This window comes from Lynx canadensis, chromosome C1, assembly GCF_007474595.2.
Source record: "Lynx canadensis isolate LIC74 chromosome C1, mLynCan4.pri.v2, whole genome shotgun sequence".
Lineage (NCBI taxonomy): Eukaryota > Metazoa > Chordata > Mammalia > Carnivora > Felidae > Lynx > Lynx canadensis.
Genome location: NC_044310.1, coordinates 186,170,837 through 186,195,688, shown reverse-complemented (window position 1 = coordinate 186,195,688; position 24,852 = coordinate 186,170,837). Strand labels below are relative to the sequence as shown.

Genomic DNA, 24,852 nt, shown 5'->3' with positions numbered 1-24,852 from the left:
TCTTACTGATGTCACTCCTCTATGGACTAAATCTTGATTCTAGTAGGGTACTTGGTCCTCACCTAGGTGGAAAAGCAGCTGGTCCAGCCTCAGAAGGAGTTGGTCTTCTGGGGTGAGTTACTGAAGCTGGAGATGAAATGTAGATCCCAGGTGGGAAGCAAAGTCCCCTCTACTAACTACTAAATAAAAGTGTGACTACTAGTTGAAACATAATACATAATCAATACTGCTAAATGTTATGAAAAAGAACCATGTGTGTGTAAACATATCTATACTAACTTCTAATAAAAAAAAATCTAAGCTACTTTAAGATACAAAACAGATGAACATAAGGGAAGGGAAGCAAAAATAATATAAAAACAGGGAGGGGGACAAAACATTACAGACTCTTAAATATGGAGAACAAGCAGAGGGTTACTGGAGTGGTTGTGAGAGGGGGGATGGGCTAAATGGGTAAGCGGCTTAAGGAAACTACTCCTGAAATCATTGTTGTACCATGTGCTAACTTGGATGTAAATTATAAAAAAATAAATTATAGAAAGAAAAAAAATCTAAGCTAATGAGAAAATTAGTTGACCTGTCCGACTTCGGCTCAGGTCATGATCTCACAGTTCATGGGTTTGAGGCCCACATCAGGCTCTGTGCTAACGGCTCAGAGCCTGGAGTCTGCTTTGGATTCTGTGTCTCCCTCTCTCTCTGCCCCTTCTCCACTCACACTCTGTGTGTGTGTGTATGTGTGTGTGTGTGTGTGTGTCTCAAAAATAAACAAACATTAAAAAGAATTTAAAATATGTAAAAATCTTATAACAAGGTCTGGCACTCAGCAGTAAATATTAATAATAGTTGACTGTTAATAATATTTAATAATTAATTATACATTAACAATTATTATGATTATTATTATCACTCAGTTCTTATTTATGACACACTGATTTCATAGTTTAACATCCAAAGGGCAATCGTATGTCCCTTATATCAAGGGTGTTTGTTCATTTATTCATGTAGCAAATACTGACAGAGTGGCCACTCAATCAGTGCATGGTGACCAGCCCTGGAGATACACAGTCTCCACTGTCAAGCAGCGTGCTGCCTGGTGGACAGATAGGAGAGCAAATGGGAACTATACTACAGTGTGACCAATGCTGTGATGTGGGTGTGCACAGAGGGCTGCAGGAACAACCAGGGGCAGGGCACCCGATACAGACAAACAGATCAGGAAAGACCCCTTGAAACAATGACCTACAGCTAATATCAAAGTGACTGACCTACAGCTAATATCATAATAATACTCATTATGTGACTACCAGGGCAAGTTCAGTAAATGAGAGTAAGCAGCTACCCAAAATCAAATAACAAACAGAAATTACAGACCTTGGGATAAGAAGGGACCTTGTATGAGTAACAATGGCTATTCCCCTAACATGTCTGATAAATATTTTGTTTAATTAGAACAAAACACATTCAATAATGTGTTCCTTTCTATTTTATAGAAAGTCTTGCATGCATCAGTTATGGGCCTGTATCCAGGGGTATGGCATAGGCTACCTGAAGGAGAAAAACTCAACTGTGTTACTCAAGTAACCTAGAGAGAGACACAGTCTGCCAAATCATGATGGAAGTAAGGGCCCCATCCAAGAAGAAAGCCCTATTTGACATTTCAGTCTACATAATCTACAAAGTCAGATTTTTTTTGTCAGTAACTCGGGATATTGGGTTGAGAGTCCTGAGGTAGAGTTCAACAGTTCAGCTATTTGTATTTTCTCTGTAAACAGTTTTGTATCTTCTGCTTGTGCTAGGTGCTCAAAGAACACAATGATTTCAAGCTAGAAACTTGGTCTACAGGCACATTCAAAAACTAAGCTTCAGTTGACCGATCAAAGTCATTACATAGCAGCAAAGGCAATTATTAAACTTTGGAAGCAACTGAGCACACAATTTATTTACAATAAATCATTAGGTCAGTGTTTCTTTCAAATGGTCCATAGGCCACATTCTCCTCCACCCCCCAATCTATGGTGTCACTGAAAAAACAAAGCCATTGGAGCAAGTTCTCTGGGGTTTAATCCCAGGATTTAATTTTTACTCTTCACATTCCCCATAGAAGTTGTAAGCACTCTAAAATTTGAAAACTCCCTCATCGCTTGTTCACATTATAAACATCCATGAGATCTAATGCATAATAGAATCTAAAGGAAATCAGGAAGGAGACAGTTTATGTGCTGTATCTCTCCTTATTACTTCCATTTGCTCTGGTCTTCCATGTGTGCGAACGAACTAGAAACATGAGCTTTAACCTCGTGTTCTCTGGCAGGGAAACAGGGTCCTCAGGAGTCAGGAGGAAAAGACAGAGCCATGAAGAGTTTCACCAAAAATAGAATCTGGGAGGCTATTGTTTTAAAAAATTGTTTAGTTAAAAAAATTTTTTTTAATTAAAAAAAGGGGGGGCGCCTGGTGGCTCAGTTGGTTAAGCATCTGATTTTGGCTCAGGTCATGATCTCATAGTCCATGAGTTCGAGCCCTGTGTCAGACTCTGCTCACAGCTAGAGCCTGGAGCCTGCTTCAGATTCTGTGTCCCCCCCTCTCTCTGCCCTTCCCCTGCTTGTGCTCTGTCTCTCTCCCTCAAAAGTAAATAAACATTAAAAAAATTTTTTTAATTTTGAAAATTGTTTAGAATATTATTAATGAAGACCTCCTCCACCCCCACACACAACTGAGCTGTTAAACTTGATCAAATCACTCTAGACTGGATAAAGTTATTTGAAATAAGTATCACCAGAATATCTCAATCTCTTTGATCTCATGTAGTATTCATCAACAGCCCTCTGATATCCAATATGATCTTGAGAGCACTCACTCCAAGGAGAGATTGGTGGTAGAGAGTGGCATGTAGAGAAAACTGGACCCTTTCCAAGAGCAAATGAATAAACTGGCTTTGTTTGTAAAAATAAGCAAACAATAAAAAAGGGAGAAGACTTTTATAAATTAAGAAACACAAGAACTATATGAGCAAAGTGCAACGTGTGGATCTTGCTTGAATCTTGATTTGAACAAAGTAACTCTTCCACTTATTGGTGGTATAACTTTAAATAAATTAAACTCTCTAAACCTCAGTTTCTCCATCTACGACATGGGATGGTAATAATGCCTATCTTATAAAAGTATCATAAAGATTAAATGAGATAATCTTTATATAGTATTAATATAGCATGTGGCACATAGTGTCTAATATCAGCTCTCACCATCACCATTATTTAAAAATAAAAACACACGGGGTGCCTGGGTGGCTCAGTCGGTTGGGCTTCTGGCTTTGACTCAGGTCCTGATCTCACAGTTTGTGCACTCGAGCCCCTCCCCTGCTTATGCTCATTCTCTCTCTCTCTCAAAAATAAACATTTTTTAAAATGTCAAAATAAATATATATATACACACACATATTACATCTATGTAAGTTATATATATAAATTATATATAAATATAAATTTAAATATTTATATATATAAATATAAATATATATTATATACATTATAGAAATATAAATATATAAATATATACATAATTATAAATAAATATATATTTAAATATAAATAAATATTTAAGTGTATATATATAAATATTATATATTATATAACCTACCACCAAGGGCATCAGTTAACTGATCCAGAGAGAGCCCTGGATGGTTCCTCAGCAATGTGTAGATGGACATTACCATCCCAGGAGTGCTGAATCCACACTGGGTTCCCTGACACTTGGCAATCCTCTCCTGGAAGCACAGAAAGGTTAGAAGTGCAGAATCTTGGGCCCCACCCCAGATGCACTGAATAAGAACCTGCACTCTAACAAGATCCCCAGGCAACTTGCTTGCACATTAAAATTGGAGGAGAGGCCCTGGAAAATCCTTCTCATCCTAGGTGTCTCCTTTTCTCAGACTGGGTGGCTGTGATTACTGGTCCTCACCTTTCATTACAGGTTCTCAGCCTATGGAATCACCAGAGGAAGTTTAAAATTTCCAAGGCCCAAGAAGCACCTCAGACCAAGAGTATAGATATATATTTTTTAGATTCCCAGTGATTTCAGTGTGTAGTCCAGAATGGGAATCATTAAAATAAAGGTTACCCCCTTTAAGTCCTTCAGAGAAGTGAAGCAAATTGCACTCAAGTTGAGAAAACAAAACAATACAAAACCTCCTGAGTGCCTTCTAACTGCCCACCACTGCCCTATCACTTTAGCACATAGAAATTTGTTTACAAAGTGCAACCATTAAGCCAGAAGACAATCAAGAAGGAAACACTGCCTATTTCTCTACCAAACTTTTTCCTTCTTAGCATTTTCTCTTTGGAGTCTAACTTCAAAGGTGAAACCCCATTTTGGAAGTTGTCTTCTGGCTACACTGCAACACCAGGATCTCAGCAGCGTCTACTAAAAGAAAGAATATCTCATGGCTGTGAACAGCCAGGTCTCATAAGAGCATCCAGGCAGAATTCGCTCCCTCCAAGTAATGAGGTTTCAAAGGACATAAACAGGACCTGAAATTCCTTCAAGCCCAGAGAATGTGATGTTTGGTTACTCTCTATGTCGCCCCTATCTTTTCCCTCTTGTATCCTCTCCTCATAAGTGAACCTCTTTAACCTAGAGAAAAACAAGTAACAACAGCATTTTTATGGGCAACGTATAAATAATTTAAAGTCAGGAGTCTGAAGTACCCTTTCATTTGAGGCAAAGTCCTAACAAGGTGCTGCCTTATGAGAAACGTCTCCAAATTTACAAAAACTCCTATTATATGTCTTCTGAATAAGTCCTACATTTAACAAATCTTTTTGGGAGCTGAGATTTTCATTCAGCTTTAAAATCAGATTATTTTCCACTTTGTAAAAAAACTACAAAATTATAACCCTCAATGCACATGGCTCTTGTTTCTTTGAGTTTGGAAGATGTAAGAAGGATAGGTCCCATCTAATTAGAACAAAAAAACAAACTCAGCAATGTCAGAGTTTTCTTCCAAAAGAAAAAGTCTTCTGCTCTTTCAGCTGATTTCTGAGAAATCAGTTACAAAATAGCCACACACCCCAGGCTTCACTCCTGGTTTCCAGCTCAGTTTCATGTATGGGCAGTGACCAAGCAGTGGGGCTCATACTGTTCTCTTCCTTTAACCTATGGGGCTAGCCATGCTTTTTGAAGCACAGAAACCCTATGAGGAAGAAGCATACCCTCATCTGAACAGGATGAATCCTCGTCTTGGTGCTTCCTGTGCTTTCTATTGTGGTGATAGCAGCACCTTACAGAGAGCATATGGGGATCTGACAGGCCTCGGCTGCATATTATCTTCAGAATGCAAAAGTAAAAATTATATTGTATCCAGTGGGAAAGGGAACTGAGCATTCACCCAGCACCTCCACTATGGCGAGTTTTACACAGTTCTTCAGGCTTTGCAAATACATTCTGTCTTCAGCTCATGCCCATTTTTTAGAAGCAAAATGTATAGGTTTTTAAGCAGTATTGCACCCATAAACACAAAAGAAAGATTAGGAGAATTTTATTCATTTATAACTACATGTATATATTTATTGAGTGTTTACTATGTGCCAGACAGAGTTCCAGGCACTATGATTCATTGCTGAACAAGACAGATAAAATTCCTCCCCTTTTAGAATATATATTTTAGTTGAGGGAAGACAGACAATACAAATATACATAGACTATATATATACGTATATATATATATATATATACGTATATATATACACACACATACATACATGCGTACATAAACTGAGATAGTGAGAAGTGCTATGAAAAAAAATAATACAGGCTAAGGGAATAAGGAGTTGCAGAGGCGATTTGGGCATTGCTATTTTAAAGTGATCAGAGAGGATTGATAATATAACATTTTTGTTGGAACCTGAATGATTTGAAGGAGTCAGACATGAAAGGTTAAGGGAACAAACATCCCACACAGAGGACAACACATGCACAGGCGGCAGAAATGAGCTTGGGATGTTCAGGGACAGAAAGAGGGACAGAAAGGTCAGGGAAGTTGGAGCACAATGAACCCAGGAGGAATGGTAGGATTCCAGGCTGGGAGACAGGGAGGAGCAAGGTAGGTAACTGTAAGGCTTCATCTAGAAAGTTCTAAGAGACCTTCACTCTCATTCTAAAATCCAAAGCAGGCCATATAAGCTATATCATTATAGTTTTTTTAACTAACATCATCAGATGCTGAGTATGTAAAGAAACTTAAGTGAACTAAACTCCATTAAGTAGAAGTCCTTTATAAGAGAGACGTGGTAACAGCTGTTTTCATCTCTAACTGAAATGAACGGAGATGGAGTAAGGAGAAACCAGACCAACTTTCAACAAACATTTAATATGGGCTGATGTCACAAATTAAAATACAAAGCTGGACTGCACTTGCCTCAAACTCTTCCCCATCAAAGTTCACTGAGTGCTGAGGGTAATACCCTAAAAGTAGGGTAATACCCTAAAACTAGGGGTAGGGAAAGAGAGCTGAAAAAAACTCTTCATGCACATGGACTCTTAGATGAGAAAGATAGAGCAGAAGGTGGTGGGGGGGGTGGGAAGCAGGAGAACTGAGAGAAAACTGAAGGCACTCAGGCTTCACAGAGTACAGGGCAACTGCCACCCTCCAGAGGCTAAAGGCAGGGAGGCATGGCTGCAAGAGATCTCCCAAAGCATAGATGTGAGATGGGAGAGCAAAGAGAACACCCTGGTGAACTCAAAAGTGGGCTGCTAGGCTGTAAAGGGAGGGATAATCCAGAGTTCAGGAAGCAGGTGACTTGGCTGTGAAATACAGGCAGATCTCTGAAATCTTACCAGTGCTCAGATACTTAGCCTTCATCTGAGATCTGTATAATGATGCAAAATGATCTAAGATAGGCATAATCAGAGTCCAAGAGAAAGGAGGGGGACGAGAAGAGATCAAGGAGGTGGGAGAGAGGGGAGAAAGAAGAGAGAGGAGGGGGGAGAGAGGAGAGAGAGGAAGGGGAGAGAGGAGATGAGAGAGGGGAGGGGGGAGAGAGGAGAAAGAATAAATATTTGAAGAGATGATGGCTTGAGAAATTTCCAAAGCTGATAGAAGACATCAAGCCACAGATCCAAGAAACTTGGCAAACATGAAGAAGGATAAATATCAAACATAAAGAGATGTTAAATGTAATGGGAAACCAATGTAGGAAAGTATGGTGATCTGATTTATACTTGAAAGTGATCTCTCTGGGGGCGCCTGGGTGGCACAGTCGGTTAAGCGTCCGACTTCAGCCAGGTCACGATCTCGCGGTCCATGAGTTCGAGCCCCGCGTTGGGCTCTGGGCTGATGGCTCAGAGCCTGGAGCCTGTTTCCGATTCTGTGTCTCCCTCTCTCTCTGCCCCTCCCCCGTTCATGCTCTGTCTCTCTCTGTCCCAAAAATAAATAAACGTTGAAAAAAAAAATTAAAAAAAAAAAAAAAAGAAAGTGATCTCTCTGACTGATGTATGGGATTTACCAAGTGGTGGGGGTGGGGAGAGGGTCAAGGGTGGGAGCAAGGATATCAGTTAGTAGGCTGTAATAGTAATATAAAAGTGTGATGATGGCATTATCCTTCACTGCCAGTTCACCCTTTCCTTTCCTCCCCAGACAGCACAGGGAATCAGACAGCCTTTCAACTTTCAACAGGGGATTCTTTGACCATATGTTATCCTCACTGATGGTACATTTTTTTCTAACTGATTCATATTCCTGGGAACATGTCTATCTTGTCCATCACTGTACCCCCAGTGCCTAGCACAGTTCTTGTCACACAGCAGGTACTCAATACATATTATCAAGTGAAGGAAAAGAACAAAGTTTAAGACTCTAAAAATACAACCATATCTGGACTTTGCTGCAAGGTACCTTATCCTCTTGATAAAGGGGTTATAGCATGATATCATCACTGTGCAGGTGCCACAGCCTCCCACTCTACAGCCATACTTAGCTCCTGTGAGTAGACCTGGAAAAAGCATAGTCACAGATAATATGTTTCTCAAAATGCTCTTTCCAGAATAGCTCTGACCTTAGAGGACATCACCATTCAAAGACTCTTGAATATAGAGTTAAGTTCAAATGAGGTCTTAGCTGCTATTATTTAGAATCTTACAGATTCTTGATTGCCACCCATGCCAGGCCCCACCTCCATGGGGTCTGGAACTCTTTTGTTCTGGACCTCATCCTATGTCTTCATCTGGCTATTGATGCATATCCTTTAATACCTTTATTATTTGTAATAAACCAGTAATCTAGTGAGTAAACTGGTTACTCGAGTGCTGTGGGCCACTCTATCAAATCTTATATAATCATACAGATATCTAGTCTTTCAAAACAACTGGACATCAGATTGCCAAAAACAAGGCCAAACTAAAAAAGAGTCTGTACATATAAAGACCTGAAAATTTGAAAGTATGAGTACATTGCACATTTGCTTTCACCCTTATCTGCATCTTTGATGACATACAAAGTAAAATGCCCAATTGTAAATACTTCTTGGAATATTTGTGTGTTATTATCCATGTTGACTGTATTTCTCTGCTTCTCAGTGGCAGAAACTGCTATTTGTTCCCTCATATCTGTTCTCTCATTCTTTTTTTTTTTTGGTAAAAGAAACCCCAATTTTTAGCCCCACACACGGTTGCCCAAAATGAAAAATACATTTTCCCAGTCTTTTCTGTAGCTGGGTGGGGTTAATGACAATGTTGGCCAATGGGATATAAGCATAGTGCTATGTATGGCTTTCAGGATAGAAATGTCCTTAAAAGTAGGGGGGGTGCCCCCTTCTTCATCCCTTACTTCATTTTCTGGAATTCAGATATAATGGCTACACTTCTATTAGTCATCTCTGCCCATGAGGAGAAAGCTGCATGCTGCGGAGGGTGAGGCAGCAACACACAAGGAGCTTGGCTGCCTAATAGGGTTGAGACACTGCTTTACTAGCTCTGATCCACTTACCTTTGGGATTCTGTTATACAAGCATGAAGCTATGAGAATGTGTTTCACAGACCTCCTTCAACATGGAGGGTAACTGACCAAGAGACCGCTGCACTTTGATTTCTATCACCTAGGTGTCCATTGAGGCCATGACTCACTCCCCACTAGTGGTTTTGGAGAGACATGGGAGTCCCTGTCAACCACCCCCAATGGCTTTGATGAATGTGCTTTAGACTGCACAGCAGCCTTAGACCCTCCCAGTCAGCCTCCTTGCCCTCTCCTCTTCACAGGTGGCACTTGCATTACAGTCTGTCTCCCTGAGCTTCTCTAGCTCCCTCATTATTTTTCATTCAGGTATTTCTCCTAATAAAATCCTTGTACATTTAATCCCATTTCTGGCGTCTGCTTCCAAGAGAACTGAAACTAACACAATGAGAAAGGAATAAACTTCTATCTTCTATCTTATTTACTGCTATTTGAGATTTTCTGTCACCCACAAGTGAACAAAATCTTAAATATTACACATTAGTACCACGGATAACCAGGAAATCAGTGTTCATTGTTTTTACGTCCAAAGATCTAGAATGATTTCTAGAAGATAGTTACTGATGCCTTTTGAGTTTTGTACTCTTTGGGAAATTTCACTCTCTCTAGGGGGAATGAAAATGTACAAATATCCATTGTCACATAATTCTGCATATAGTTTACTGGGGTCTACAGACATCTGGAAGCCCACTGGACTTCATGGATAGCAGGCTAAGAATCCATTCCTTACATGACTTTTATTTAGTAAGTTTTTCTAAGGTAACATTTTTGGGGTTTAATTTCTCCATGGCTCTTTTACTTTCATTTTAGGAGATTTATGTGCTCTTTTTTCCTAATGGGCATGATGATTAGTTCTTGAAGACAGAATGTCAATATTGTGACTCTTAATTCTAAAGGATGCTAAGTTAAGACCTTTTAAGATTTGCTTTAATTCCCATTGCTAGTTCCTCCATTTTATATAATGTGTTTAGTGCCAAAACAGAGATTAGAAAGAATTTGGTTCTTCTGACAGCCACAATTGTGCATTGCCTACAAAACTAAAATGTAGGACTTTCTTAAAGAACATAAAACCATACTAGTAGGAAATATGACTCTGTGTGGTTCTAAGAAGATATTTGAAATATCACCTGATGAGGATATCAGCACTATACACACACATGCACACACTCAAAGCAAAGAAAAGGATGTGATTCCTCCTCAGATATGGTAACAGCATTGTTTCAAGATCAGTGTTTTTTTTTTCTATCACTTGTACCAGAAGGAAAATAAGAGTTTTGTACATAAAGCTGAGAGAGCTAGTATGATATTCACATTGGCTAGCTCATGCTAATTTAATGGAAATGCACATTAATTCTTCTACTCATATTTTCAATTTGATTTAATGCTTATGGAACACCTGTGATATACAAATCATCTCTTATAAGCATGGAGCCTAAATCTGGAACCCACCACCACTTCGCCACTGTCCTTGGTCCTGACTTATCACTGTTTTCTAAGGCAGTAGTTGTTTCTACCAACAGGAACTCTAGTGACTCCTGTCCAGCTTCTCCTGGAAAGTCTGAGGCAGGTCAGGGAAAAGATATTAGTAGAACAGAATAGGAAAAAAAGAGGTAGGAGGTGGCTTCTGGAATAGAATAGCCTCTGAGATCTTATATAATTATAAAAAAAAAAAAGCTTGTTTATCGTGTTCAAAGATTTATCGTTTTCAGAAAGAGAACATGATCAACCATGACCCCAAATCAAAGAAACAAGAGAAAATATGTATGCCAACTAATACAAAGATGTGCAAACAAGGACACACTTAAGAAGCAAGTTTGTGTGGGTAGCCTAGCAGCACAGCAAGAGAACAGCAGCACCCAAGGGATGGCATGATTGAAATGTCATAACTGATTGTTTCCCAAAGTGTTCATGTTTTCTCTTTTTTGATTAAAACTTTGGATTTCTTTTAGATTCACAGAACAAAGAGCATCCTCACATCTCAGAAGTAGAGATCATCTTTCACCATGCTACCATTTGGGAAAGTAGGTGAGGAGGGGACATATACTTATTCTAATGAATGCCTCCTCACCTTCAATTCTAAGTGGCTATATGCCAGGGAAAGTGAAGCATATGCCAAATACCAAGGTCATATCTGTGCCCCAGAGGAATGTGCAATATAACAAGAGGTGTGATTGTCTGTGTGTTGGCTTGGGTACACATACCCATACTGTAATACAAAGAAAAATGAAGCACCCCCTCCAGGTATCCCCAACTTAATAAGCCCTCAAATGAAACTTTTTATTTCCCAAACTTATTCTTTCCCTTCTTTTCACTAACTTGTTTAATAGCCTCAACACCTGCTAAGTCATTCAAGCTTAAAAACCTGAGCTATTTTCAACTTTTTATTTTTCAATCTACCAATCAATGTCACCAGGTCCTGTCACTCACACTTCCAAACTGATTCTCTAAACTCCCTTCACTTCTACTGTCACTCCTCAGAATCAACACTTATTAAGTCTTACCTGAACAATTATCAGAGCTGCCTAACATGTCTCCTGCTTCCATTCTTGACATCCACAATGCCACCCTTTCTACCACTAAAATCCAAGTCTGATAATCATCTATTATCTGCTTTAATTCAAGTCTGATCATCATCTGTATCTGCTTTAATTCAACATTGGCTCGTGGCCACCACACTACCATGCTGAGGATTTCTGAATCACTCAGGGTGCCTATTAAAATGAAATCCTTATGGAATCAGAATTTCTGGGAGAAAGTACAAGAAAATGTGCTTCATAAATAAGCACACTGAATGGGTCTTAGGGAAATTTATAATCAGAGTTCCTGGAATACAAGAAGAAATCCAAACTCCTTGGCATAGCCTACAAGACTTTTTGATAAACTGCCCATCTTCTCCTGCCATTCAACCCATGTATCTTGAACTCTGGTCACATGCAAGAATTGGCTACACCATCAGGACTTTCACCTTACACTACATTTGCATATAGGACTCCTGAAAGTCCTGTCTTCTTTACTTGGCAGAATTTTGTATGTCATTCAAAGCCCTGCTCAAATGTTCTCTACTGTGGGGGTGCTGCCATCTCATATACCTTTCCATTCTCTGCTCCAAGTAACCAGCTTCCTCTGTGCTATCATGGCCAATGTTCACATATTTGTAATAGAACTTTGTACCCCATGTGACACTGTGACTTATAATTAGGAATACATATTGTCTTCACCCACTGTTCCTGGCACATAACTCCTAAAATCCCAGGAATTTCCTAGGTCTTGACCAAGATCATGGTGTCCTTGTTAATACTGTAACTTTGGGGATGAACTTAATGGGGGCTGGTTGCCAGATACACCAACCATGTGATCAAAAGGGTTGGAACTTGCAGTCCTGTACCCTAACTCCCAGAAAGGGGAGAGGGGCTGCAAGTTAAATCAATTTCCAATGGCCAGTGATTTAATTAGTCATGCCTGTATAATGAAGCCTCCCTAAAAGCCCAAAAGGACTGGGCTTAGAGAGCTTCCAGGAAGCCTCCAGGTTGGTGAACCAGAACACATCCATATGCCACCTGTGCCAGGCTATACCACCATGGGGTCAGAAACTCCTTTGTTTTGGACCTCATCCTATGTCTTCATCTGGCTGTTGATTCATATCCTTTAATACCTTTGTAATAAACCAGTAATCTAGTAAACTGGTTACCTGAGTTCTATGAGCCACTCTAGCAAATTGATCAAACCCAAGGAGGTGGCTGTGGAAATCTGATTTACAGCCAGTCAGTTAGATGTATAGGTAACAATCTGGACTTGTGATTAGCATTGGAGGTGCAGGGAGGTGCATTCTTGTGGGGCTAAGCCCTTAATGGAACCTGATATTATCTCTGGGTGGACAGTGTAAGAACTGAGTCAAATTATAAACTCAGGGAGTTTATATTATATTATATTCCCTGAGTCAAGGAATTACTTGGTGGTGTGGGGGAAAACTCCCCACACATTGGAACTGAGTGACAGAAATGTACCCTGCATCATAATCATTTGTGAACACATAAGCCTCTCTTGACCCTAAGAGACACCACTTTCTGTTAATCTTCTTTGTGTCAAACACTGGGCTAGGTGTTGGGGATATATCATAGGGATGTAATAATATTAACTTTAATAAATGATCATGATGTATACAATTTGCTATGAGAACGCTCAGGAAAGAGGAAGGATTTCTCACAGTCTTGAGGCATCTGAACAGAAGAAAAGAAAGAGAAACAGAGAAGTGCCAAAAATGGTGGTAGAAACTGTTGTGTACTCCAGCATGCATTTTCCTTTCTTCCTTCCTGCTGCATAGAAAAGGGATGAAATGGCTAGAACTCCAGTAGCTACCTTAGACCATAGGCAACATATTAATGGCAGCAGAGGAAAAAGAGAGAAGACGCTTGGGTCTCAGATGACATCATGAAGCTTCTGGACCAGCCCCAAGACATCCCTTTATGTAAAGTAAAAATGACACGTATCTTGTTTGAACCACTGTTAGTTTTGAGTTTGTGCCATTTTCAACTAATCCTAAATAATACATATGATGATAAATTTTACAGAAGCCCAATTTTAATGGAGAAACAGGATCTGGGTGGCTTAGTAGACTAGGCTTGAGGGATATTTGTAGATTTTTGGAAGGAATCAATGGAAGAATCAGGCCTTGCTTGTTTGGGTACATGTTCTAAGAGATGTCTCAAGAGATTGGAGTCTGGCTCAAAGTGCCATTGGCTTGAAATGTGTTTATTTTTCTTGATTTGGTGGATGATCTATTTGGAGGAGGGAAATAGGAGCAGAGATATGGCATGGAAGGTCTTGGAGTGAAACAGTGAGGTCAGGACCAAGCCGGTGGCTAGGGGGTGGAGAGGGAACAAGCAACAGAGTTACTCTCACTGACTCTGGTTTGGAGAGATAATACCAGTTCTTGGATCAGGGTTATTCCGTGTTCCCAGCTTAGTACCGCCTTGAGCGTTGCAAGGGCAGAGTCTGCCCTTCTGTAGCTCCAGCAGCCCTTTGTGAGATTTAAAGTTCATATTGCAAAGACTGAGAAATTACATTCCTCTGTGCAGGGCCAGTGACTAGTGCCTGAGGGGTCTTGGCCACATCCAAGACAGAGGAAGAAAGAAGAAAGAGAAAGATGAGGAGGGGCGAGAAAGTAGCGAAGGAATGGAAACTAAGAAAGGGAAAGAGAGGTACAAGGAGAGGGAAGAAAGAGATGTATGCCATGGGACACAGCTGAGAAGAACAATAACCCCCCAGCAACCTCCTTACAACAGAGAAGGAGGCCAAAGGCACAGTAGTGCAGACACTTTTGCCTGAGCTTCTGGTGGTTTTAAAACTCATTGCAATTGTTGGTTCTCCCTGCCTAAGTCACCTTCACCCCTTCACTTTTCTCTGAATCATTACAGCCACCCCAGAAAGTTTCTCTCTCAGCTCTGCAGACCAAGAACCCAAAGAAAGACTAGCTAACGGACAGCTCTTTCCAGATTCCCATATGAATATCAAGATTCAACATTATGTTGAGCAAGTAATGCTCAATGACTACTTTTCAGCCCCCTTGGCACTTCCAGGCAGGTCTGGCTCTGCACGTGAAGCAGGTAATTTTCTGGTGTGGATATTAACAATCGCTTTTACATATTGGGCATTTACTTGTGCCAATCACCTTGTTAACCACTCTCCGTGGAATTTAATCTTCACCTCAATTCCATGGGAGAAGTTACTGTTATTAGCCCCATTTTGCAGAGGGGAAAGCTGAAGCTCAGGGATATAAAGCAACTCACCTGAGGTCACAGAGCTACCAAGCAGCAGAGCAGAGAGTACAGGACTCAACCATGACTTGCTCCAAAAGCCCACACTTTTGATCTCTATGTCTCACTGCCTCACAGAATGACATGCTTCAGTTCCTGACCTATGTTAGAGAATTGTGTCTGGGGTATAATTTATTCATGGTTTCTTCCTCCCTCAAACTCTATGTTAAGGGGATCACCTGTTCTGGGGGCCCCTAAGTAAGATGTAAGAAATCTCTCTGCCACTAGATGTCTGACCAATATGCACTGGCCTTCCCTCTGGATGGCCTTAGACCCTGCCTGATGACATCTTTTGATGACCTGAGGGGGTTTTGCAAAAAGCACAGATTGGAGGCCAATCACATTATCTAGAGTCTCCTAACTGGCTTCCATACAATTCTATACATTACTCAATGTTCACCAAGGTAAGTGTGGTCACCATCTGTCACTATATAACATTATTAAAATGTTATTGACTATATTGCCTATGCTGTGCTTATTCATCCCTGTAACGTACTTATTTTTTTTAACTAGAAGTCTGTACTTAATCCCCTTCACCTATTTTGCCCATCCCTTCAACCCCTTCCTCTCTGGCAACCACCAGTTTCTCCTATATATTTACAATTCCATTTGTTTGCTTTTTTTAAAAATGCCACATGGCATTTGTCTTTCTCTGACTTATTTCAAAATAACCAAAGCAATCTTGAGAAAAAAGAACAAAGCTGGACGCATAATAATCCAAGATTTCAAGATATACCACAAAGGTATAGCAATCAAAGCAGGAAGGTACTGGCACTAAACAGACACATAAATCAATAGAACAGGATAGAGAGCCCAGAAATAAACTCATGCTTATATGGTCAATGAAACTAGGAGAAAGTGGACAGGAATATACAATGGGGAAAAGACAGTCTCTTCAACAAATGGTGTTGGGAAAACTGGACAGCTACATGCAAAAGAATGAAACTGGACCACTTTCTTATAACATACACAAAAATAAACTCAAAATGGATTAAAGGCCTAAATGCAAAACCTGAAACTATAAAACTCCTAGAACAAAACATAGGCTGTGATTTTTTGGACATCTGTCTCAGCAGCATTATTCTAGAATGTCCCTAGGTAAGGAAAACAAAAGCAAAAACACACTATTGAGACTATAACATAATAAAAAAAGCTTTTGCACAGCAAAGGAAACCATCAGCAAAACAAAAAGGCAGCTGAGTAAATGAGAGAAGACATCTGCAAATGATACATCTGATAAGGGGTTGATATCCAAAATATATAAAGAAGTTAATACAACTCAACATCAAAAGAACCCAACAAATTCAACTAAAAAAAGGGGGCAGGTGGGGTGCATGGGTGGCTCAGTTGGTTCAGTATCGGACTCTTGATTTCAGCTCAAGTCATCATCCCAGGATTGTGGGATCAAGCCCCACATCACACTCCATGCTGAGTGTGGAGCCTGCTTAAGATTCTCTCTCTCTCCCCCTCTGCCCCTCTCCCCCACCCTCTCTTTCTCTCTCTCTCAAAAAATAAAAATAAAGAAAGACAGGCACAGGACCTCAGAGGCAAGTTTTTAATCCCAGAGGTCATGTTTGACTTTAAGACTCCTCTTCCTCGGTGGTTTCTCTCACTTTTCTCAACAGCCTCTCATCCTCTGAACCAGAAACTTTCTTCTATCTATGTGGCAATCAGGCTTGCCTGCCCGGACTGACACACATACACTTAACAGAATTTGGAAGGGAGGAGAAAGAAAGGGAAAGAATGACATAATTTCTTTTAAAAGGGTATCTGCAAAAATTGAATTGACATCTTTAGAGTGTACTTTCCAAGTGATCACAGGAGTTTTGATAGATAAAAATGAGCCCATAGATGGGGCGCCTGGGTGGCTCAGTCGGTTGAGCGCCCAACTTCAGCTCAGGTCACGATCTCACAGTTCGTGAGTTCGAGCCCCACGTCGGGCTCTGTGCTGACAGCTCAGAGCCTGGAGCCTGCTTCGAATCCTGTGTCTCCCTCTCTCTCCGCCCCTCCCCTGCTCATGTTCTGTCTCTCTCTGTCTCAAAAATAAATAAATTAAAAAAAATTTAAAAAAAATGAGCCCATAGATAAGAACCAGCTTATCTATTTTTAAAAATTAATAGCACACAAACTGTTGTTAGCCATTATGTTAAAAATCCCACTAGTTTGTTTAGGGGCAGGGGAGAGAGGATGGGGAAGAAGCTAGACTCAAAAACCTATTTCCTCATTTAACCAAAACTCTTACTTACCATCACCTACAAAGCCCTAGCAATCTGGCCCCTGGCCACATCTCCAGCCCCACCACCCTCCTTGCTATCCCCTGGCATGCAGAAATCCCCATATCTGAGGATCTTTGCACCCCTATTCCTTCCATCTGGGATAATCTTCCCCCAGATGTTTGCTCCTAACTTCACACTTGTCACTGCTCAAATGTCATCCTTTCAGAGAGACCTAAACATCCATCTCACTTAAAATATCAGCTCCTGTCCCTTCACTTTGTTTTATGTTCTACCCTAGCACTTACCACTGCCTGACATTATACATTCCCATTTACTCATATGCTTACTGTGTGCCACCCTATCACAACATAAACTCCATGCAAGCAGGGACTTTGTCATTTCTGTGCTCTGCTGCATCCCCTGAGAACACTGGAACTCAGTGAGTAGACCTTAACAAATAAGCAAATTAAATACTCATTATCACTCTGTGACCTAAGTAGTATTATCCCCTTTTAACAGAGGAACTGGGGCTCTAAGAGTTCAGGGCATCTCAGTAAGAGAGATGAAACTGAATCCTTGTTTGTTTAAATAATCAGGCCAGAGTTTTGTTTGCTATGCCATTAAGTTATGCAAATAAAAAAGTGGCATAATGCTAACAAACCTGACTGCCAGTTTTTACTCTCATAGTAGTCCTCTGAGAGCCTAACAGCTCCCATTACATATTAGGAATAACAAGCTCGTGTTATCCAGTGTGGAACTCAGAGTCAGAGGAAGGTTTTCTGGAACCTAGAAATTACAATTTGGGGAGGGGTCCTATTTAAGAAAAATAATACAAGACCACAGATGCGAAAATAAGCTCAGGGCCTTAAGACAGGCCTCACCAGCGAGAGGCCCTGATGTTTGACCCTAGCTTCTGGGTGTGTCCCTCGTGCACAGGTAAAAGCGTTGGGGCTATCCCGGACCCCGAAGCAGGGATCACAGGTGGTTCCAAAGGTGCTGGCACTGTGGAAAGGCAGGCAGCACCACCCTGGGTTGGTTGTCATCTCTTAAGGAAGCCCCTTCACCTTCCTGCCTCAGTTTCTCCCTTAGAAAGTGGTGTCAATACGCCGGGACAACATTAAAGGTGAATAGAGTCCGTGGCCACGTCTGGGTGGGGGGTGTTTTAAAGGATGCCTAGGGGCTTTGCTGACCTCAAACGTCAGGCACAGTCTGGATCTCTACCAGAGACTCAGAGGGCCAGTCCGCTTTCTGAGAGGACACACACCGCGCCAGCAGCGGACGCAGTGAAGACCTTCGAGTTCCCAGAGCCCGGCTTTGGTTCAGCTCTGCCAGGAACTAGCTGTGACTTGAGCATATCACAATTTCCACATCTGTCCGCCCTGCTCTCCACCCATCCAAACGCACCCGGGGGAGCCGAGGCTCAGCCGTCTACACACCGCTCCTAGTCTACGTAAGGCGTTCCGTTATCGTTTACGGGGTGGGGTCGGTCGTCAGCCCGGGCGTCTCGCAAGGAGGGAGAAAAGCAACACGAGGAAGTGGGGCCCGAAGCTCCAGGGCAGTGTGGAAAGCACGCCGCAGGCCTGCCGCGCGTGGCGGCGGAGGCGGGCAAAGCCGCCTCCAGGCCAGAAGCCGGCGTCCGGCGCGCTCACCTCGCGGCCGTTCACGTAGCCGACCAGCTCCGCCGCGGGGTCCATGCTGGCGGGGTTTGGCCTGGCGGGGCCCGCGGAGGGGCCGCCGGCCCGGCTGCCGGAGCCCACGGGGCAGTCGAACCCAAGGGAGAAAGACCCGGGGAAGACCGAAAGTTCCGTGCGCCTCGCGAAGAAAACTCGCCCGAATACCAGGACGCCACGCGAGCGCTCCGCCCGCTGCGAAATCGGTAGCGGGCCCCTCCCCTCCACGCCCGGGCGCTGCGCGACCACGCCCGCCCTCCGCCTCTCAGCAGGTGCTGCAGCTCCTGCGGCGTCTCTTTGCTAGTCCTTCGCTGTTAACACATTTTAAGTGGCGTTCCAGCCAGAAGTGAAGTCCGCAACAGTCGGTTTTCTTGTGCCGCTGCTCCCGCCACGCTCCCAGCGCGCCTGGTGCGGTTCTAAAGAAACAATACCAATGCAGCTTTGCAGGAAAGGAACTTAAGGACAAAACGAAGGTTTTGTAACTTTATCTCAGTTTCGGAAATAATTATTCAAGTTTATTTTTAAAATTAAGAGCTCCCTTGATTTGGGGATAGGCTTTTTTTTTTTTTTTTAAAGCTCTATCACTCTTCACAGTTTATCTAGTAAATTACCACAAAGTGTATCTGGTAAATATGAACATCTTGGAAGCTTTTTTTTAAAATGCAACTTGGAAAATACCTAAAAGCGTCAACATAAAATCACCTGTAAGCCTATAATTTAGAATTTACCAGTATAATCTTTACAGTTTTGAAATCTGCCTATAACTCCTTTTAAAAACTCAGAACCAAACTAGGTATTTTCCAGACTTGTTTTCATTTCATATACCTGGGACACTTTCCCATGTCATTTTATTGATGTGAACACAAAATTTTCTGAACACTTCCAAAGTTTGTACATAAAAGTGAAGAGTACAACTAGCATCCCCATATAACTCACTGAGCTCTAACAATAGAAGAAGGGTTCAACATTTTGCAATATTCACTTTTTGTGGAGTATTTTAAAGCCATTATTTTATCCCTATGTGCTTTAGTATACATTTTTTAAAAAGACATTTTCTTACTCCAGTTGCCATTTTTATACCTAACAAATTATTTCCTTAATATCCTCAAATTTCCCAGTGTCTTCTTACACTTGCTTTCTCTGAATCAAACAAGGGCCATTCAGTGTATTTGTTGTCTCTTCAGTTTGTTTTAATGTAGAACAGACTCCTCACCCACTCCCCCACTTTTGAAGTGTTAATTTATTTGAGAGAGAGAGAAAGAGAGAGAGAGAACACAGGGGAGGGGCAGAGAGAGAGGGAGACAGAGAATCCAAAGTAGGCTCCACACTGTCAGTGCAGAGCCTGATGCAGGGCTCAAACTAACTGCAAGATCATGACTTGAGCGGATGTCAGAAACTTAACCTACTGAGCCACCCAGGTGCCCTGCCCCACTCCCCCTTTTTAATGTTATTAACATGTCCATCCAATTGTCCTATAGAATGAACCACACTTTATAATGGCTGATTGCTTCTTTTGGTGTTATTTGTTCTTCCATCCTACTTATTACCTATACTGTGCCTATGGATCTAGAACCTTGATTAAATTCTAGTTCAGTTATGGGGTGGTGGTGAGGGGGAAGAAGAATACTTCATAGGTGGTGCCATCCACTTTACATTGCAACATATCAGGAGGCTTAGGATGTTTGGTTGTCTCATTCTTAATGATGCTAAAATTGATCAGTGGGTTCAGTGTGTTCTCTCTTCGTGAATTTCTCCATCAACATCTCACCTCATGGTTTCACCATCCATTGCTGACCACTGCCTGAAGCAGTTATTTTATTAGGAGGTTGCAAAATAGTAATCATCCTAATTCTAACATTCTTCCACATTCTTCAGCTGCGATTCTTTTGAAGAGAAGAACTATCCCTCTCCACTATGGCTATTGACTATGCACACACAAAATATATCTTTATTACTTTCTCTTACAAATTTTCAGAGCATCCAATGGTTTTTTTTTTTTTTGAGTTATCATTATGAATTTGTGACTTTTTGTAGAATGTGTTTTAATCAGTAATAGTCTTTTACTAATGTTCAGTTTGTCCCATCTTAGGGCAATGGAAACACCTTCAAATTCGAACTCGTGTCGTTTTGATATGGTCACATTCATTTTTAATAATGTCCTTGTTTTTTGTAACAAGACATCCCAGGCTCACCTTGTTTATATTCTGTCCCAGACTTGGAATCAGCCATTTCTCCAAAGACCCCTAGTTTCTCTGATGGGAAATAGTATTTAGAAACCACAATCTAGATGCTAGAAGTACTCATTGTTAGTCAGTTATCACTGTTTCTAGATATTTTTAGTGGACAGAGCTAGAAAATATATAATTTTTAAAAGAGTGCAAAAAGCATGAGTTCACACTAATATTTCTAATTAAAATTTAAGGTTGCAGAGTTTGATTCTGGAACCAAAGATTCTAAACTTCTGAAAGATTCTGAAGTCTAATTGTTTTAATCTGTCCTTAGATCTATTTCATAATAGCCACATTGATATTTTAGCAGCAGTGAGACTAGTAAATGAAAGTTTGATTTCATTATAGTTTTTATTCTTAGAGTGTACCCTTAATAAAGATACAAATTCAAAATGCCTTTTGTAAGATTGGGTATCTCTGTCACCAACCTTTTAGTTATTTTCATTCATTTCAGTTGGTTTTTGAGTGATGTTACTTAGGTTGTTTCTTTTTTCCATTTTTGTTATTACAAACCATACCATAGTGAAATTTTTGTATTTTTTCAAGAGAATTTTACTATAGTTTCCTAAAAATGAGACTACTTGGTTGTATGATTGTATATAACTACGAAATTTTGCTGGATATTGTCAAAATCTTTTCTATAAAGTTCGTGTCATTTTGCATTCCCTCCCTCAATGTACCACAGGAACTAGCTGAATAATAAAAGGAAGAGGCTGGAATTATTAGAATCTAGAACCTAGGAGACCGAGAGGGTACTGCTCAGCCACTGTTTAATACCTCAGGAGCTAGGAAAGGTCTTCTAGGAGTAGGAACTCAGATCTCAAAGATGGCTCATGGCACAGGTGGCCAGAATACCTCGAGCCTGAGGGAGTCTCCCTGAGGAGCTAGGCCTGAGGCCTGTGAAAAGTCACAGCCCAAGTAGTGTCGGTACCTCCAAGGTGGTATAATGAGGTTGGTATGCTAAACCAACTGGTGTCAAACAAACTGCTGCCCCCGAATGAATCACCATTGCTGAGGTAATGCTGAGAGGAAAAACAAGCAAATAAGGAGGAAGAAACAAGTCCTTTTTCCTTCTTTCTGATTTTGTTTCTATCACCCCTTTTTGACAGAAGCTAAAATAAGTCAGCTAGCAAAGAAAAAACGTAATTTGTACAGTTCCAGCATCACTTAGCAAGTTATAAGAGAGGTGGGCTTGGAGGTAAGAGACGACAGCTGGAACATACTAAAAATTGAGTTTTATTCCATGAAAACAAGAATGTTTCAGGATCAACAAATTAGTGAATATAGTTTGTCATATTAATATACCTAAGGAGAATAATCATATACCCATTTTTGTGCTAATTATTAACCTACTATGTTTTAGCTTCAAATCCATGTCTCCAGTTTGTTAAGGCCAGGTCTTTGCAAACCACATTTTTCCTTTGCCAGGCTCCCTTTCAGCCTCTGGCAATAGGAGATAGAAGCAAACTGTTAAGTATGGAGGAGGAAAAAGTTTGCTGCTTCCTGTTTGCTTCTTGTTCCCATCAGTATCATCACAGAAATGGCGCACCCTGGGCAACAACTGACTTCAGAAGCAACAGATGGCCTCAGTCTGCAACTTTTCCACACTATCAGACCAGTGTTGTCACAGTCATTCAGAGAAACAGCACCAACTTGTTGCATACCTTCCCTAGAGTCCTGAAACTCTTCCTTCAAGCCTTTAAGTTTCAATAATTCTATCCTTTTCTCTTTGTTCCCCCAACCCCAAAAGGACCTCCCCCCTAGTTACTTCCTCTGACACTTCAGTGGTCCCTTTTGCCTTTTCAGTTCTTGTTTAGTTCTCTAGTATAGGGCTAACAATTTATAAAATGATTGTGGTTTCTATCTCTTGGCTGGACCCTAACTCACAATTTCTATCAATTCCAAAAGTCACTTGACAAAAGACTCAACACTCATTTGTGATTTTTAAAGAAAGCACTCAATAAAATAATTGATAAATACTTTAATGTGATTATAAATTATATATAACAAGCTCAAAACCCAGCATCTTACTTAATAGGGTAATATCAGAGGCATTCCCATGAAAATCAGGAAGAAGACAAGGATAATTATTCTCACTACCATTAACATTTTACTTAAGGTGGCAGCCATGCAATTAAACCAAGGAAAGGCATAAGATTTGGAAGGAGAAAAAAAAAGAGGTAAAGAGCTTAGTTTTCAGTCTGGAAAATACTATAAACAGTGAGAGTTTAGTAATTAACATGCAGAAATCAATAATCAAGGTATATGCAAATAATAATTAGAAGAGACAGAATCAAAGGGAAGATCCCATTTATATTACCAAGAGAAAGACAAAATAACTAGGCATAAATTTATTAAGAAATATGTAAAAGCTCTAGGAGGGAAATCTCAAAACTCCCCCTAAAGTCTACAGACCACTGTAGCAGGGAATAAACAGACACAAAAGAACAGAAAATTGAGAAATAAATTTAAGTGCACATGAAAATACAACATAAAAAAGAATGGCATTTCAAACCAGTAGTGGAAAACATGGACTTTCTAATTTTTTTTTTTTAACATTTATTATTATTGAGAGACAGAGACAGAGCACAAGCGTGGGAGGGGCAGAGAGAGGGGGAGACACAGAATCCCAACCAGGCTTCAGGCTCTGAGCTGTCAGCACAGAACCCGACATGGGGCTTGAACCCACGAGCAGTGAGATCACGACCTGAGCCGAAGTCGGATGCTGAACCGACTGAGCCACCCAGGTGCCCTGAAAACATGGACCTTCTAATTAATCGGGGAGTCATTTGGAAAAAGGTGGAAACTGCATTCATATCTCATATAACAGGAAAAAATCCCCATGGATCAGAAATTTGAATGTAAAATCAAAATGAAACCGTGGGTACATGTATTTATAATCTGGAAGTAGGAGAATTGTTTCTTACTGTGACCAAATTCCACCAGCAATAAAAGTCTCATAGAAGGGAGAAAAAATAGAAAGAAACAATAGGAACAAAAATATAAGACTGGAGACTAACTCTAGGAGGTCCAAAGTCTTCAAGTAATAGTACATGAAAGAGAACAAAGACTGCCGGGTGCCAAGCTCTTAAACACTGTGTAAACCGTTCCTTTAATAAGGCCTCCATTCAAACCACATTGTTGGTGTTATGAGTAAGTTCTGTGAGATTTTATACTCCTACAGCAATTCCTCAAAGTTTGATCCTAGGACAGTCTGCTCTAGAATTATCTGAAATGTTTGTTAAAAATGTAGGTTTCTAAGTCCACCCTTTTAGTTGTCAGATATTATGTAAGCAAGCTTTTCTATCTAGGCAGAATAGAATTTGACTAGTCATTTGAATACACTAAGCTATGTTCACTGATCTCGGATATGAATAGGATTTATTACTTTGTACTACTGGTGTAGTAAGCAATCTTTAAAATAAAGTTATAAGGGGCACCTGGGTGGCTCAGTAAGTTGAGCATCTGACTTTTGATTTCAGCTCAGGTCATGATCCCAGCCAGGGTTGTGGAATTGAGCCCCATGTTGGGCTCTATGCTGAGTGTGGAGTCTGCTTAAGATTTTTTTCTCTTTCTCTCTCTCCCCTTCTGTCCCTCTCCCCAGCTCGTGCTGTCTCTCTAAAAAGTAAAATAAAATAAAATAAAATAAAATAAAATAAAATAAAATAAAAAGAAATGAAAGTTATAAAAACCAAATTTAAAAGAACCTGAAAGGTTAAGCCCCTCAGCCAAGTCATCAGATTACATATAATGGAAATAATTCAGAAATCAACACCTAACAGGTAATTCTGAAAGTATAAGAATGAAGCGTGACAGAAAACTGGCCAGGGCAGAAGGCAACTTTTAAAATCTTCTGTGTGTTCACATGTATTGGATGGTTTAAAAACAAAACAAGATAGCTTGGTAAGCAACAAGATAACCAATGAA

At 40.6% G+C, this 24,852-nt stretch overlaps 1 pseudogene; it reads right to left on the bottom strand.

Moving 5' to 3' along the window:
- LOC115519896 overlaps window positions 1-14,037 on the bottom strand; it is a 75,851-nt pseudogene extending 61,814 nt beyond the window's left edge.
- Between the last annotated feature and the right edge of the window lie 10,815 nt (window positions 14,038-24,852).